This window comes from Cupressus sempervirens, chromosome 1, assembly GCF_028749045.1.
Source record: "Cupressus sempervirens isolate cs-2001-9-10 chromosome 1, ASM2874904v1, whole genome shotgun sequence".
Lineage (NCBI taxonomy): Eukaryota > Viridiplantae > Streptophyta > Pinopsida > Cupressales > Cupressaceae > Cupressus > Cupressus sempervirens.
Genome location: NC_143118.1, coordinates 97,017,104 through 97,036,620, shown reverse-complemented (window position 1 = coordinate 97,036,620; position 19,517 = coordinate 97,017,104).

Below are 19,517 nucleotides of genomic sequence, written 5' to 3'. Positions count from 1 at the left end.
GTGTATAAATCAACATGAACTTATGTGTTTAACCCTTTCTTAGTGGTATAAAAAAATTAAATTCATTTTGATAACACAACTAACCTTTGAAATCAATAAGAACCATGTGCCATTTGGACTATGAAGCCGACCTCAGCTTATTGTAAAGAAAATACAAAAGTGTGAGAAGAAAAAAATTGGCATATTAAGGAACCAAGAAAGCTTAAGGAAATGTGTGATTTTAGTAGCTACAAAAATGGACTTAGCTTAGACTCAAGAACACTAGTAATATCACTATGTGAGATGAGCCTAGTTGGCTTTGTTTTCATGACTTGTCCAACTTTGGCTTCTTGCGATTTTATTTTGAAAGATATTTCAAGATTTGATGTTGATTCTAGCCCATTTTGACACTATCATGAAAAGTTGTTTCCAATGAGTCTATTTGGCCATTCTTTACAAAAATGATGGATTGTTTACTTAAAGATTCATAGGATGCCTTCTTTAGAAGGTTTTTGTATGTGAGGTTCTATGTGTTTCTTCTTGAAAATATTATAACAATTTTATGAAGATATCAAAACCAAGTAGAGTTGAGCATGGATGCAACACTACTAATGTTTGTCTAACCATACTATTTTCACAAAATAAGCCTCCTGCAACTAATGTTGGTGGTGCAACACTAAGATGCAAATTTATTGATACAAATATTAAAACAATGTTAGTACATTTACAACAACCTTCTAAAATAACATGGTATCAATACAAATTGGTTAACATAAAAAGAAAATCATAGCAAGCCAACGATTGTAATAAGGAAGAATAAAAATATATTGGATATTGAATACCGAATATATGTTAATTATATACTAATGGAAAATATGTATAGATAGAATATAATTGATTAAAGGATGGAAGAGTAGGATTAAAATAAGGCATGAGGAAAAGGAATTATGATTAATTTGAAGAGAAATATATATAAAAAAATATGTGAAGGAAAGCATAAGCAATCATGAGAAGCAAATTTTGAAAGGAAATTTTGCAATATCTCATTTTCATAGTATTGAGAACATGAAAATTGATACATGCATGTGTGCGTGCACAGGCGCGCATACACACACACACACACACATAGATGGTGCGTGTGTGTGTGTGTGTGTGTGTGTGTGTTTGATTCATATGGACCTTCATTTGGAGCTTATTGTTATACTTTTCTTGAAGATGACTATCAACAAAATAGTATTATAGTTGAGATGTTTGTAGCTAAGTCTAAATTGAATTCAAGATGAGGAGAGAGATAAGTATTTTATGATTATTATACCTTGAGAGCTACCTTTATTTATTTATGTAGTTACTTTCTTATTATTACACTTCATTTGTAGCAGATCCTCCAAAAATTAACACTTATGAAGAGAATACTAATGTTCTTTGCAATGAAATCAATATCCATGGCACCACTATTACCAAGTCCAATCTCCTAGTTACACATGCTATTGTTCTTCCTCTAATTGAATTATCAAGTAGCTTTTGGGGCATGGCTTGTAATAGTGGCTGATGTAGTAGAAAATATTCACACTTTGGCCTACCTTTATCACATAAGATTTTTTCCAAAAGCATTGGACATTTGGAAATGAAGATTGATCAATTTAGATTTTTGAAAGTGCATGCATAATATTTTCTTGGAAAAATTTCTTATGGTTAGTGTAGAACCTATGGAGTCTATTAAAAAAATATTATCTACTTTCATAGAACTTATAAAACCAAGAGCTTCATTTTCAAAAAGTCGTGTCCATATTTTTTAATTTTATACTAACCTTCCTAGGTTTTAATGACAAGTGTGGCACTAATAGTAGGCACCTCTTGTAGCTTCTATTGGGTCTGTAGATCATTATATTACTTTTGGCTTTTATTCCTTGGGACCACTCTATAGAAAAAAGGATATTAGTTGAACCCTAACATCTAATATCCTTTTCTTTGATTGAAATCCTGATATTTACTTAAAATATGAATGCCACTATCATTTTACATCCTTTTATTTTATTGAAATCATAATATTTTTCTTACAATATGAATGCTTTATATAGAAAAAATAGAGAAAATAAGTTTCAGCCTATATACTTTAGTTCAAAGTTTTTAGATTATGGTAAAAACAAGTTTTGAAGGGGACTCGAAACCCTTAATAGAAAAGTAAAAGATAAACCATGAAGCACTACCAAGTTTTACAAGGACCTAAAACCTATAGTTTAATAGTACCAAAATTAGGTTTTATAAGGCCCTGAAACCACATAAAAAGACCATAAAAATAACCCAAGTTTTACAAGGACCTAGAACCTAGTTTTTACAACAGGCAAAAACCAGTTAAAATAACAAAGATTAGCGACCAATTACCAAGACCACTACAAAAAATAGAGACCAGATACCAATGACACTACTAGCTACCACTATATCTCTTTAATCATTTTTAGTTCAAAGTTATCTTTAGTTTGTTCATGTGTTTCTTCATCATCATGCTCAATTTTTATTCCCCTATTCAGGATTGCATCAATGGAACTCAACTAACAAAATGCTTAAAATGTGGATGCATTGACAAGACATCAAATTTTTTGACAAAATGCCTCAAATAAATTGGAAACTATTCTCTAATGAAAATATTGGGCCACTCTTAAACATCATACACTAGAGAAAAAATAAAGGATGACTATTTAACTAGTCAAAGTAAAAGAACTTTGACTATTTAATACTTTTAACTATTCTATATTTTTCCCTTTCTCAAGCAAGGTTATAAAGTCTTTAGGAAATGTCATCATAATTTGGAAGGATATCTCATATAGAAGGATATTCTATGGAAGGAAAAGGACAAGCATTGGAAGTTAACCTCATTCAATTTTGGGACAACTTGTAGAGCTATCAACAAAATTTTGAGGGTACAAAAAATGCAAAAGACAACTTAGCAATCATCGATCAAGATGATAAATATCTCACCTCTTTCCACTGCACGAAAGATGCACATAATAATGAAAAATGGACACTAATAGTAAAGGTTCATAATAGAACTAAACAAAATATTTCTCCTAGTGGTGAAAGAACTTTGAGTTCTTCCACTTCCAATTTACCTTTTCAAACAATAAAGTAAAATATGAAGAACTTGTCCATGGGATGAACCTTGCAAAGTACAGGGGAATCAAATAATTGAAAATTTCTTAAAGACTCTAAGTTGGTGGTTCACTAGGTACAATAGAATAAAGTTCATAGCTAATAGATGAAACTACAATGACTTGAATGTTGAAGAAGGGAAAGTGATCAAGAGTAATGTTTGTGAACATAACCATAAGAAGGTAATATGATAATGAGAAAAATAAAAAGGTGTGATTATGTGGTTTTATGAGGACTTCAAAGGATATGATCCATTAGTTATCTAGCAATTATCGAATATACTATTGAGTTTTTTGAAGGAACCAAAACAATCCAACAAGATTAGAGGCTAAAAAATCTATAATTGAGTCTCTAATAAAGCTAGTTGATTGTATTATCCCCTCTTGGGACTCTTCCTTAAATCACTTCCAAATCCTAACTTTGTGTTCTCAATAACATGGGGAACTTATAAATATGATCAAGCTATGATGTTTCAACCATAATATTTTAGATCTTGAGACTAATTTCTCATTGCAAAGTCTCTTCCTTTTAAATATTTAGGTAGTAACATTATATCTTATGCAAATGTTTACTCCCTTGTCATTGAACTTATTAGACGAGGAAGATTATTTTATAGCTCTTATAACTAATTATAGTCAGAGTAATATCACTCTCAAAATATGATAGGAATTTCCTCCTAGTTACTTGGATGGTTTTCAATATAAGAGAACAAATTATATTGCTCTAGGTGTTTCAAGAAAGTACAAATGAGATTCACTATTTCTAGTGTTTTTTATTTTTACTGCTATAAGGCTATTATTGTTTCAAGACATCTTTGTATGATGTACATGAATGATCTCCTCCTCATTATATTATTATGGAAAGGGAGATGGGATACTAGCTGACCATGGGTTTTATGGAGTTTAAATCATAGATATTTCTACTTCTGCAAAGTAACCAGTATATTACTTATTTCCACCTTCTTCTATTCCATGGAAATATTCTTGTGAATGAATTGTTGTATCAAATATGATAGTCATTGGAATGAATTTTGATCTTGAGTCTAACCAATGTTATTTATATTGTGACTATGTTTTCTCCTCTTATGGCTATGGTTTAGATTTGATGTTGATTGGATTAGCTTAGCTTTCAATTAGACTCCTTTGAACATCGATGGGTAAAGGTCACTATCTTTTAACCTTTCCTCTATGATAACTTTTTCCTTATCCTTAGTATGGCTCCTCCTTTATTATGTTCCCACTACATCCAACATGACTAAAATTCTATTCCTATTTATTGAGTTATATATTAAATTGTCTTTCATTTCTAATACAATCAAATATCATCTATCATACTCAATATTTCTAGCATGGTTGATGATTTTTCCTCCCATCTCTTGTCCTATGTCTACCCTTTTTCTTGTCTTTTATAGATTTAAATGCTTAGTTAGACCTCCTATGTGATGGTGGTGTCCTCTAGTCATTCATCTCATTCACAACTAAGCCCTATCTATTTTTTCCTAGTAGCACATGATGAGTGAAGATCCATGTATGTTGTCTTTATTCTATGATATAAATACTTACACCAATAATGAATAGTTCACTCTAAAATAGAGAAAATCTAATATGGTAAAGTGAATAAAAAATAAAGTACTCAATGATTTCTTCATATATATTCCTATAATGCCCTGCCAAGGGATCCAAAGAATAATCTAAAATTTCACTAAGTTTGCCCAACAATTTTTTTTTTAAACATGAGAGTAAACCATTTACAACTTATACTTAATAACTAAAGCAATAGCAACAATTTGAATAAAAGTAAACATAGCATACATAATAGGTTACATTCTTTAAGGATCCCTTAACGTTGTATCACATCTAAATTAAATATTCATCTAACATCACATCCTTAGCAATGATACATCCAATGTTCTTAAATTACATTTTCAATTGCTCAATCATCCACTGCACATGTCATAAGGTATGAAAGGCTTGAAAGAATAAATATCCATGTAAATAAAGTACATCATCATCCAATATTAATCCATGATGCAATTAAAGTAAATGAAACCACATATCATACATGATACATCATCACAAAAGATATAACATCCATCATAAAAGATAACCATACATCACAAACATAAATAACTAAGTGCACGGTTCCTCCCAACCATAAATAGCATCATTAGACCATCGTGGATCCTAGCCATCCCTCCGTGCATAACATTCCAAATCATCGAAGAGATCATCGGTATTAACATAGTAGGAATGTCACACCTAAATCATACTACATCACATGCATAAAGTAATCTAACATGCTACAACATGTACATATGAAATCTAATCATGTAAAGCAAAGCATAAGGTAACATTATCTAACATATATAAATCATCAATATAAGAAACATACTAGTACATACATCCATCATAAGGTATATTATCTATCATAATGATCCAAGAATAGAATGAAGATAAATACCAACCAAGAATGCTCCAACCACGGTGTCTTAGACGGATCTCAAATGATAAGAGTGGAAAAACACTACCACCCGACCACGTGGAACCTAAGTGGTCCACTCCCACCATGTTGAGGAGATAATCTCAAGTCCCAAATAGGCTATCCAAATCACATAGCATAAATCTCTATAAGTCCAAGAATCCTAAAAGTATACTAACTCAAAGGTTCAACACATAAATCAACATCTAATTCTCGAAGGCACACAAAGACATGTAGGAACCTACTATGCAAGCAGGAAAGTGTCATCGCATATATCATGTAGAAGTTACCCTGGCAGTTAGCTAAACTCCACAGGTCCCTACTGATCCTCATGCGACCACTAGTATCCTCTCATACTGACAAGGCATACTATGGAATGCAAGGTCGCAACCAAGTGTTCTCTCTACTCCCATTCTAGTCTATACAAGCACTCGAGGCATGGACGAGAATAAAACAATTATCTTTTTAGGTTCATTTAATCCCCATTTAGTGTAAATGTTATCACTTATTAACAAAACTTACAATGAGTTACTCTGGCAGCCACTTAGGGCCTCGGCCCTTATTGCAAGCCACTTCTCGACACTACAAGTAGATAACCTACCCTAAGCTCATAGAATCATAAATCACCCCAGTCCTATGCAAGCGACTAGAAAGAAATACCAAAAGATAATCCACCATAAGAATCATCAAATATCCACAATAAAAGCATCAAATCTCCATGAGCATCTGAAAAGCATCCATAGATAATCATGACCACAATAGTTCTCTATTGACAATTGAAGGTATCACTAATAATCAAAAGTATCCATTGGTTCTCAATAACCAAAATATATCTCAAAATCATACTAATCGAAGACTCCAAAATGGTTGAGTCAAAACATGTCACAACATGACATCATCAAGAAATAAATTAACATTTCAGTCCCATCATGGTGACTGGAAAATAATCCAAGGATAATTGATTGATAACTCAAAAATGGTTAAGTCAAGTGTCTCAGATACAAATAACTCAGCTTCACTCAAGAAGACTGATGAGCAATAACAATCAGTAAATACAAAAATCTCATAGAGCATACCATCACATAACCATGGTTGGGTTTAGAAATATTGAGACCAAATAACATCAACATGCCATCACATCTCATAAACCCTCGAGCCTCTGGTAACAACCTAAGACTGGTCAACACTAGTCAACCCAAAAACCCAAAACAAGAAGCATAGAGAAAACACAATGCAAACACATGTTTTGGTTTACTAAAATCACATAGTTGAATTAAGTGTAGAGGTTTTCTGTTTTTGTTTGCAAGTATACTTCAAGTGTATAGGATTAATCATTTGACCTACAAGTCAACCTGTTTGTTCCCTCGATAACATTATCCTTCCATTATTTCAAATAATATTCTAAGAATAACTGAAATATTTACTCATTAAACTAATCTTCTTTGACCCTTAATCAAATCATTCGCTTAATTTAACTACGATCCATATTACTAATTGATTAACTCTTCTTTAATGTTACTTCAACTTTCAACATAAATCAAGAATCATTATTCGTTAAATTATAAGAGAGCCAATTATCAATCTTCGAATAAGAAGATTATAACTTTATTAAAATGATCAATTAAATCAATCGATTAACATAGGTTCACAATCCATGACCTTTTTAACATTCTAGTAATACTTAATTAAAACTTAGTTAAATATTACTAAAATTTAAGCCTTTTAATATTAATCGTTATAACAATTAAATCATCACTAATAACCATTAAAATATCTAAAGTCATTATTCAAGTCATTAAAATAAGACTTATCAATTTTGATGTAAATACTTAACAACTTCGCTAGAGGAATTGATATTAGCATATCAATTAAAACTTTAATACATAACTTAATTAATATCATAACTATATTAACACTTCAATAAATATCAGTTGATTAAAACCAACCATACTCTAAATCCAATAATATTTAAATTAATAGTCTAATAATAATTCATTAACAAATTCTAACAAGTTAAATTTTAAACAGATTGATTAATAAATCTACAGCACTAGATTCATTATTTCCAATGAATTTAATATCTCCTTCCCATCTAACAATAATTAGCAAATTATTATTAAATTTGATAATTCAATTATCAACATTTTAACAATGTTAAAATCCAACACTGAATATATATATATATATAATTATTATTATTATTAAATCACATATTTAATATATTTAAAACCTATATATATATATATAAATAAAACTTTATAAAATAATAATTATTGCAAATCGAAATACTATTCATAAAACATATTATAAATAATATAACATATGTACTATCCAGCAAATTTAAATATGGGCACGGACTTATTAAACGTTGTTGCTACTTCAAATAAAGTCATGTGGCTTGCCTCTATCGTAGGGCCTGCGATGGCAGTCACAATACTTGCGACAGCAGGCACGGACTGCCGACGACACACATATATAAAAGGGGATGGGGTTTGGACTTGAGAATTTATCTCCCCTCTCTTACCATTGAGATAATGCGATAGGGTACACTCATCCTGGCAATTCAGGAAAGTCGATACCCGGTACCTGCAACCTGCATAAAAACCATGCATGTACAAACACAATATATACTAAACTAAACAGGCAATGGCAAGAAGTGGTGCATCGTGTAGATCCTGACTAGCAGGTGACTACAACTCCCTTCCTTAACCACATCAGAAATGCCAAACATAAGAACAAACACGCACACCATACACATGCAAGTATGGGGTATGTATCCATAAGAAAACACATATGATAATAAATCATCTAACTAATCATCATCAATAATTGCGAACACTTTAAATAATCATCATGCATACATGAAATGTAAAGTCTAAGTGATCTCATCACATATCAATTGAATCCATAGCACAATATCTGATAGTCTCAAAACAATACTGCTAACCATCATCATAAAACTAGCCCCAAAAGAGTTTGACAATGTTAACAAAAATGTGACCTAGGGGATGTTACTACAGTTCCTATATGGGTATGGAGGGGTGCGACCTTCCAAGTTCATTAGTTTGTTAATATTCATAATCAATAAATAATATAAATAATATGTGTTATTATATTTGTAAAATAATGATTGTGTTTATCTATCAATGTTAGTATTAAATATTATATTATATTATGTTCTTAATATAATAAGATCAAGTAAATATATGATTATTATTGTAATATGATATTATAAAATATCATACTAATTATTATTAATTTTAGATTGAACATTTATAATTCTCAGGATTATTTATTTATTTATATATTTATTTATAGTGTAATATTGTATTATATTATTTTCTTGATTATTATATTATTGCATTAACATAATAATTTTTAATTATCATTATTTTGTTTATTAATTTATAATTCTTATTATTTACTATTAAGTTCTATTCTCATACAACAAGTTTTGAATGAGACTTTCTAGGTAGCTAAGATAAAATAAAAATAAAAAAATTCAGCAACACATCACAATTACAATGGTAACCCAATATAAATGACAGTTATTTTTTATAGCAACTAGAAGATTACTATCATAAAATTCAATAGATATATGTCGGTTGTATAGCACTACTATCGCAAAGGCATCACAATTACAATGACATCTTGACTACTCTTTAGATGGATAACTATCCCAATTAAGACGAGTGTCTATCAGAATTGTCTGATAGATATTTTTCAGTTGTATAGCACTATGGTCACAAAAGCATCACAATTGCAACAATAGCTTAAAACCTCTTTAGATGGTTAACCACCCCAATTACAACGGGTGTTTGTTGGAATAGTGTAACATATATCTATGGTTGTTTAGCACTACCATTGCAATTGTGACATCCACAACATCAACTCTTGCCACCTCCCTCCATCCAAGTTATGACTATGTCTTCCATCACCATTATGAGGGATGTCTTCACCATCATAATTTATGACAACAAAAGTTTGATAGGAGCCAATAGGACTATTGCTAAGGTTATGGGTGGACATCGCAATTACGATGATCTACAATCAAAAAATAGGTCCAAATGTTGTAGTGCAAGTGACTTTCTCCTTATCAGCTTCTGCATGGCTAGTTTTGATGAGAACTTGATAGAACTACTTAGTATACTCCTAGAAAAATCTTCCTGCCTAATTCAACCCTTACATTTTCTTTAGTATATCAAGCTCATAATCCATGAGAATGAACTGTCACTTCATTTTAGCTATCATTTGATCCCATCTAGTGATTTTTTCCTTCCCTCTTCTATTTCACTCGAATTGGATCTCCTAGGTACTAAATATTTGCATAACCCTTTGGTTTTGCCTTTGCAAACTTGACCCTATCCAAATCTTCAATATCTTCATAATCAAAGTACTCTTCTAATTCATTGATCCAATCAGTTAGTTCCTTTGAGTTCAAGTTTCCTAAAAAAAATTAGAACATCTAACTTAGGTCTTTTTCCAATCTTTGAAATGGCCTTAAAAAGATTTTCCTCCTTTGCGTTAAGAACTTCATCTACTTCTTCTTGAACATTGTTTCCTTCTTCCCTTTCATCCTCACTTTCATCATCTCCTATGATAAGATTTATTCCTCTATGCATTTTTTCTTGCAATGCTTAAATTTTTCTTTGGAGGGATCTAAAACCCTCAGGTGTAATACCTATGACTCTTCTACCATGATCTCTTCATGGAGGCATCTTCGCACTTCTGCTGAAATCCTAGTGCAAACTGCCTCACAATTGATGATCTGTCTATACACTCAACCCAAATCACAATCATGGTGTGAATTTCCTTATAGTCAATGATCTATCCATACACTTAAGAACTCTAGCTCTGATACCACTTGATTTAGGGTACTCCCCTTAATACCTTAAACACATAACAAAAACAAAGAAATAACAAAATTTGCAAGAACAAAGTATGGGCTTCTTATTATCACTGCAAATATAGAATTATAGAATTTAGAATTACAATATGCTAACCCACATGGGAACCTTCATTACAGTAACTTGTAAGAAAAAGTTATGAACTATCATCCAGAGTTGTCCTAGACAATCTATGAGCATTTCTTAAATAGGTAATTTTATGCTACCAGGAAAGGTTCTAGACACTCAAACTTAATACCTAGGGCCGAAAAACCCTAACAATACATATAGAGTCAACCAAATACATTTTTGACATTTATTTTGGAAGTTTTGGTTGGCCGAAATTTGGAAGGCCGTAACTTTTAAACCGTTGCTCCAATTTTCTATTATAACCCCTTCTCAAAATCCTCAACTTATGATCGATATGCTTGGATTGGGTGAGCACCAATCCCTTGAGCTTTCGGGCCTCATGTAGGAATGTTTAGGCCTTCAAAATTGAACCCAAAGTTTTTGTACCAAAAATCCACAATAACTTCACCAATACTAAGGATAAGGCATTGAACCTCAACTAGCAAGTTGATATGACTAAGATGAACCTTCACTTCTCAAATTAGGACATTCTAAGCTCATATGACTGACTTACTAAGTAGCAAGCCTCCATAAACAAAAACTTTTCATTAAGACAATCCTTATTCAAACAAATCAAACAAAATATTTTTTGTTGATGCAAGATTTCTCTTACACCTAAGATGCTCATGCATCACTTTATTACCTTTTTAATGAGAAATGAACATTTTCTTAATCATTTTTTATTCGACCTCACCTCTAATGCCATTCACAAAATTCTCAATCTCTAATCAACTCACAAGATTTTATTTCTTTTCAGATACCACTCCTTTGATAGCTAACCTATATTTGTAAAATAATCCAATTTTCACCAGACTTCTATTCTACTAGTTCATATTCATTCACCTATCAGGTTCTTCAAAAAATTTACAACCTTAGTAACCTTATCAACAACCTACTACAAATTTGTCAACCTCTAATATGAAGCTATCTAAATTCTTAAGGTTTAAGTTCTTAGCACATGTATATACTTAGATTGTCCTCATTCTTCCTTCAAAGGAATCAAAGAAAACCTTCTATCATCCTTCACAATAGAAACAACATTCCTTTAGTAATCATGAATGGTTGCAATATCATATTTCCAAGGTCTACCCAACAAAACATGGCAGCACACATGTTGACTACATCACCTAATACACAATTAGGTATGGCCCAATGCTAAAATTAACTAAACACTATTCTTTCACTCCTGCCATATGATCATCCTAAAATTAAATTACCCCATAAGGAGAAGGATGTTTGAGTCTTGTTAATCCTAAATTATGCACCATCCCTTGAGATATATGGTTATTCATACTTCCACTATCCATTATCACCTTGCAACATTTTTCTTTTGATTTGAAAATAGTTCAAATTTCTTAGCTTGCTCCCCATGTGCAACTTCTTAGTTTCAACTTCTCTTTCAACAAGCTCATATTTTTCAACTTTCTCCGCATGTGGCACTAGATTATGTTTTCCCTTACTACAACCCATTGAACATTAGAAATCTCTATGTCCAAGATTTCTAGATTTGAAACAAGTACCCTTAAAATCATTGTTGGCTTTGCCCCTTCTGTGAATCTTTTGATCAAGTTTGTCTGCAATCACAAGTTTATCTTTTCCCTTATCAACTACTAGTTTATCCCTAACACTAGGGTTGAATTATCCTCTCCTCATTGTATCTTATGCCTTCATAGTGTACTAATAATCATCCTCAATTATACTAACCTATAACATACTTAATCCATCCTAAATGTTAAGTCTCAAACTATTAACACTAGCCACATTTTACTTAGATGACTCTTGGTTTCTGAATCTAATTGTCATCTTGTATAGAACTTATATTTGTATTATCCTTACCTATAAAATCTTTCTTCTTTAGATTCTACAAGTTCTAAAAAAAATCCAATTCATAATCCTCTAGTGTGAACTTGGTCTTATATCTAGAAACTATAACTCTCCACCTATTGATCTTAGGTTTCTTGTACTATTATCCTCTCTATCTTTCTACAACTTTTTCCAGCATAAGGAAGAATGACCCTTTAACTTAGTATATACTAACCTAACCCTCTATGGATCTATAACATCTTCAATTTTAATTGTAATCCTCTAGTTCATTAATCTAGTCTATCAATTCCTCCATATAAAATGAACCATAAAAGAATACAATGTCAATTCTACAACTCTTGCTCTTTTGTGACATAGCTCTCAAAAATATTGTATCCTCTATAAGAGTCTAAATTTTAGTTTTATCAAGATCTTCAGAAGCTTCCTAAAATTCATTTCCATTCTAAGAGTTTCTCTTAACCCTATTCAAATAATTCTAGATCTTAGTTCTTATCTCATTTTTTAATTCATCCACCATTTTCTCTATCCTTTTAGGATTTATTCTTCTAGGCAATATCTTTGCAAAACTAAGAAATCTTGGGTTCTCAATTTCCCTTAACTAAACATTCTAATCATAAATGTTGATTTCCCTAATATGATCCAACGATAATATACCTCAAGAAACTTATCTAATTAGTCTTAGAATCACTAACTTTTGACTCAGTTAATTCACCAACTCCTTCCATTTTAAAACTCCCTTCAATTATCGGTCAGATCTACCATTTTCCACCCAACAAGTTTGATTTATAGGGTTCACAATATCTAGAACTCAATCTAATCAAGTTCCTTATTTTTGTCACTCTCTCTTTCATACCACTCAACAACCCTATCCACCTTGCACAAGCCACTACTTGATGTAGGCTAGATTCTCAAGTTTGTTACCCCACAAGCAACAAGTAAACCATGATGTAAGGATTATTGTGGTATAAAAGAAAGACGGAGACATAAGTGTTTATTTGACACTTGTTGAATTGATGCAATTGGTGGGGTGGAAGGGGTTATAAATATAGTATGAATAGAATGAGTTTATGAAGAAAACTAATAGTCAACATTATACTTTATGAACAATTGTGTTTTAAACAATACAATTACTTCAAACTAACATTTTAGCATAAGAAACAAACATAAATTCAAAAGAAAAACACATTTAAATCAACCTACTAATAAAGATCTTATAATCTCTTAAGAGAGATGAGAAATAAGATATTCACATCGAAAAGGGGGATATCATTAATTAAACTTAGGGAAAAGACCCATTATTCACCCAAGCTAACTTCTTACACCTAGAACTCATAATCCATAAGTTAAATTTTATCGATTTTTTTGTTGTACCTCTATAGGTGAGTGAATAGCTTAAATCTAAGGTTTTGGCTTTTGGGTATTCATGGATCTCTCTATACTGATCATAGAGCGCAAAGTGGTCAAAAAGTGTCATTTCAAAATGCTCGCCCAATACTTGCTATGTTCATGCACCAATAATCGCTTACTCAAAAAATCAATACTTGAGGTTAAATGTCATAATTATGTTTATGAAATGTCTCAATAATGATGCACAATTGGTCAATTACACATAATAATAAAAAGTTGAAGAAAAACTTAAATAGGATCAACCATTAGTACATGTGATCAAGTATTAGTACATGTTTCCATTTTTTTGAACTCTTTTAATAGCAAAAATTAAAGAGCATGTATGACAAAACTATCATAATTATTGAACTCCCATCGTTTCTAGGTTTCTTCCCCTAAATTATTTCCAAACCCAAATAGAACAAACTTGCAATGTTTTTTTCTGTACATTTCCTTAAAGGCTTCTAGAATTCTTTTTAAAATGCTTCATCATGTGCAAACTAAATAAACAAATACAAATATTAACATCAACTTTGGACTCTATGTGATCGGTAATAAGAAAGCTATCAAGTATTAGAACATGTTTCCATTTTTTTTGAACTCTTTTAATGGTGAAAATTAAAGAGTATGTATGACAAAACTATCAGAATTATTGAAATCCCATAATTTCTAGGTTCCTTCCCCTAATTTATTCCCAAACCCAAACAGAACAAACTTGCAATGCTTTTTTTTGTCTACATTTCCTTAAAGGCTTCTTTCTTTCAAAAATGCTTCATGATGTGCAAACTAAATAAACAATTACAAATATTAACATCAACTTTGGACTTTACGCGGTCGGTAATAAGGACGCTATCTAAATACAGATTTGAGCATCGTAGAACCCTCCAACAAAATTAACATTAATATTATAAAAACCATGAAGACAAAAATCTTGAAAACAAATATATTATAATTTGAAAACTATTTCAGCGACCTTACGTATGAATGTAGTTGATCAAATCGCCATTGATGCTTACAGAGCTTATGTTATTATGATATTATTAAAGTTCTTTTCTTAACCAGGACGGCAATGAAATCCAAACAACAATAAGTAGTCTTCTATTTGCATTATCTTAGCCATCTTTGATGAGCTTTTGTATGATATGGGGCAGTTGGTTTCCTGTGGGAAATTTGGCAGCCGCAGTAGAATGAAAGCAGAGAGAGTAATGATGTTAGAGTCAGGGGCGCTGTATTCAATTGTTTATACAGATGATTTGTGGATAAATAATAGGTTGAAAGAATTTAGGGAGCTTTATACGGGGATTTGTGATACCCCTCAATTGCAGATAGCTTACATAAAGCATCTTCACAGCAGAAGGAGAAGAAGGTCATGGAAACCCAATTTGGGAACAATTCAAGAGGGTTTTTCAGCACTCGATGGTTTTTCAGCATGAATCCATTAATTCGTATCATGATAATCTGGATGAATTTTGATGGTGATCATACCTCTAAATTATTGGACGATTATCCATTCAAAATTGTTTTCAAACATTGAAATCCAAAAAAGGTATGTAGCATATAATTGTAGTTATATAAGAATCTAATGAAATTTATGTGTATAGTTTTATTCTATGAATTTATATAAGTATAATTTCATTTAAAAAAATTAAAAGTTATTTATGTTTTCTTTGTATGTAAAATTGTTAAAAAGAAGGTCATGGAAACCCAATTTGGCAACAATTCAAGAAGGTTTTTCAGCACTGGAGGGTTTTTCAGCATGAACCCATTAATTCGCATCATAATAATTTAGATGAATTTTGATGGTGATCATACCTGTAAATTATTGGATGATTATCCATTCAAAATTGTTTTGAAACATTGAAATCAAAAAAAGGTATGTAGCATATAATTGTAGTTATATAAGAATCCAATGAAATTTATGTGTATAGTTTTACTCTATGAATTTATATAAGTATAATTACTTTTACAAAAATTAAGAGTTATCTATGTTTTCTTTGTATATAGAATAGGTTTTACAACTTGAAATATTTTATTATGTATTTGTTTGATCAGTTTTAAGCTTTAGATCAGAAATGCTTATTTATTATTCTATTCTTATATTAAATTTTATTGATTTTGCATGTGTAGCTTTAGATAATATATTAGACATTCAATTTATATATGGTTCTTCCAATCTTATTTAATTTTAAGCATTAAACTTTTTATTGATGATCACGGTTTGTTCTTAGATTTATTATTAAAGCAAATAGATTAAAAGCCAAGTGCTATTGAAAAAGTCTATTATGGATTCTACTGGTAGGTAAGAACACAATTTAGTTTTCAAGAGGGGTAGATTTATTTATTTTTCTATTGACATGTGGGTGCTCTAAGAATTTATAAAGTATTTGAAGTACCCTTCCAAACAATCTTCTTTTAGCATTGAGAAAATTCAATGTCTATTTTGCTAGTTGTAAAATGTAGTCCAAACACTCTTCTTCCATAAGGAGTCTTGAAAATTAGCATTCATGATACTTTATGTACTAATCCCTAGCATGCATCTTAGGAGTTGATCATGATGGGGGTGGAGACATTCAATTCATTTTTTTTATAACGGTCTTCAAACAAATAATCTTATGGAGCCTCTAGCCATCAATATTTTGTAGTTACCCTCTTGGTTAGAGAAGGGTAATATGTGAGTTTTCTTCTTAGGTGGTGGTATCATTGTTTAATTGACTACATTTGGATGGTCTAGGTTGGTACTTATAATTAATCATTAGACAACTTCTTCAGCTATTTGGCTCTCTAGATTTTGTTATTTTTAGACATGTATTACTAGACAGTGGAATAGAGTTGTTGATTGTTTAACCAAATGGACTTGCAATCTAGTTAATTCTTGGAATATTGTTGATAAAGGAAAATTTCCTCCTTAAATGGCTACCTTGTTGGATCATTTGGTGGTTCATTACAGGAATCCTTAAATTCCCTATCATTCTTATTTACATATTTCTTGTTCTTGAATAAAGTTTTACCTCGCTTTCAAATAAAATGTACTCAAAATCATTTTCTCCAAGCTATTATACAAATTTTATCAAGGGGTTTTTTATTAAAATTATTTGAAACCCAAACAAGTAAGTTAATAAGACCAAATTGTAGATAGATGTCATTACCCAAAGCTTGTTCCTTGACACTTGTAGTTTAATGGTTAAATAGTACAATGCACTCTAGTTGTTAAGTAGAAAGAGAAAAATGCATACATACCTTTGAAGTTCACATTAATAGGTTAGTCCTTTGTCCACTAGGACCTTCACTTCAAATTCATAATAAATGTAGCATCAAACTATTGGAAACACTACAGTTGTATGTTGTCATTGATGTTACACAAGTGTTAGTAGTAACTAAGAAATGAAGAGTTTGTAGTGTTCGCCATGCCTATTTTAGTGTTGACCAAGTAGTCAAGTAATGAAGCATTTTCAATGTTAACCGAGTAGATGGTTAGTGAAGGATAGCATGCTTGTAGTGTTAACTAAGTGGTCGAGCATCAAAGGAATCACAGTATTAACCAAGCATTCAATCTTAGTATTGACCGTGTGACATCATAATGTAATTGTCTAAATATTGATTGATTGAGGCTGACTACTTGGATATTTATTGATTATTTGAAAGGGTATTCAAGCCCACTTGAAAAATCTTATGATATATAAGAAAGGTCAAGATGCAAGGATAAAGTGCACAAGTGGAATAAGGAATAAGATGGACATGTGAGCAAAGAAAGGGCAAAGCAGGAAAGTGTGGAAGATAATCTGCAAAGATCATATGATTAGAATGAATCCAAAAGACAAGCCAAAATAGAGATATGAATCTACAAAGATAGTTTCTTCTTAAATCAAGTCAAATTAGTATTACCTTCTAACCATTGTAGTACTAGTGAAGAAATCTCTTAATAGAGTTAACTCAAAAGTTATATTGTAAATCCTTTGGCAAGGTGACATGTTTCAAGATTGAAGTGTTTGAGGACCTCTAACTAGGCCACTCTTGATAGGGTGATATAAATCATCTAAAAAGGTCATACTTAATAGATATGTATTGCAACCTTTAAGAGGGTTGGCTCCTAATAGGACTCACTTCAAAGAAAAACATTGTAACTAGTTGCATAGTGTTTTTCCCAAATTGGGTTTTCACGTTAAATCTTGGTGTCATCTATGTTCAAGTTATTTTCTTTATGCTTTAAGTTTATGCAACTAAGCTAGTAAAGGTTAAAATAGATTAATAATCACAAGATTTCTTTTTTAACTAAGTTGGATACTATTGCATTATTAGTGAAAAGTTTGATTTGATAGCTAGGGATAGGGAATTATGGTAATTGATTCACCCCTTCCCTCTTAGTTACTCTCTTTATTTCAAGCAATTCATATTAGAGAATTTGGTGCTTGCAAGAAAGGTTTAATAATCTAAGCTAAAGTTTGGGATGTCATACAGAAGTGAGATTCCTAAGCTTCACAGAGATAACTTTTTAGCATGACAAGAGTTGATAAAGCTACACCTATCAAGCATTGGTGATATTGGTATAGTCTACTTGGAAAAAAAATGCAACCACCTAAACCTATGACTATGGAGCAGATGAAGGAGGTAAAGGATCACAATATAATGATGATTAGTATACCTTTTTCTCTCAAATATTTTGAATTTGATGAGGTTAAATATTGTCCTACTACATTTGAAATGTGGGAAAAACTATAGAAAGTATATGGAGGTGATAATAATGTGCAAAGAGCCAAGGAAACTTTTTTAAGAGTCAAGTTTGATCAAATGAAAATGAAAGAAGGTGACAACATTGTCCAATATAGTGAAAGAATCAAAGAAACTATGAGTGCATCACAGTTGTAAGAGGAACAATAACTAATGAGATAGTGGTTGTATACGTGAGTTGTTAGCATGTTAGGAGAAACAAAATTTAAATAAAGCTTCTACAAACTAATAACCAACATAAACTTCAAGATAGACAAAAGAGGGTTCTTAATTGGGAATATGAGCCATTGAAAGACTCTCCCAATAGGAATGGCTCTTTGTTGATTCGCTATGTCTAGTTAAGGTTTTTGTTTTAGGGATGTATGCTCAAGATTGGTGCTCAAATTTGCTTCAATAGAGATTCTTGGATTTTGGATGTGGATAATGGATGTAGATGTAAAACCTGTTCTCAAAATGGCATTATGACTTTACTTGATGGATTGTGACTAAAATGGCTTGGGCAGGGATTCCTTAAATAGGCAAAGGGCTTGAGGGATCAATGGCTAGGATGGAAAGAAAGGAGAAAGCTTATGGAGAGCTCAGATTGAATGAGAGGAGAGCACATGGATTGTGCTTCCTTATAGCCAATAAGGGAGTGACACATGTCACAGGGTCATTGGTTAGAGCAAGAGGGGTTGAGGGGTCAACAAAGGAGGCTCAAAGCTCATAAAGACCCTCATAATGGCTTGTAAGAGCAATAAATAAGCTTGTAAGAGTCATTTATGGCTTGTAAGAGCATTTATGGCTTAGTGGTTGGGATATTTTGAGGGGATAGACTTTAGCTTGGCTTAGGAAAGTCTTAATCTCATTTAAGATTGTGCAAATGATTAGAGGATGGGTTAGGCTTGGGTTAGGATTAGATTAGGGATGTTAGAGATGTGCAAGTGGATGGTATTGATGAGGATGGGTGAGTTAGTGGCTAAG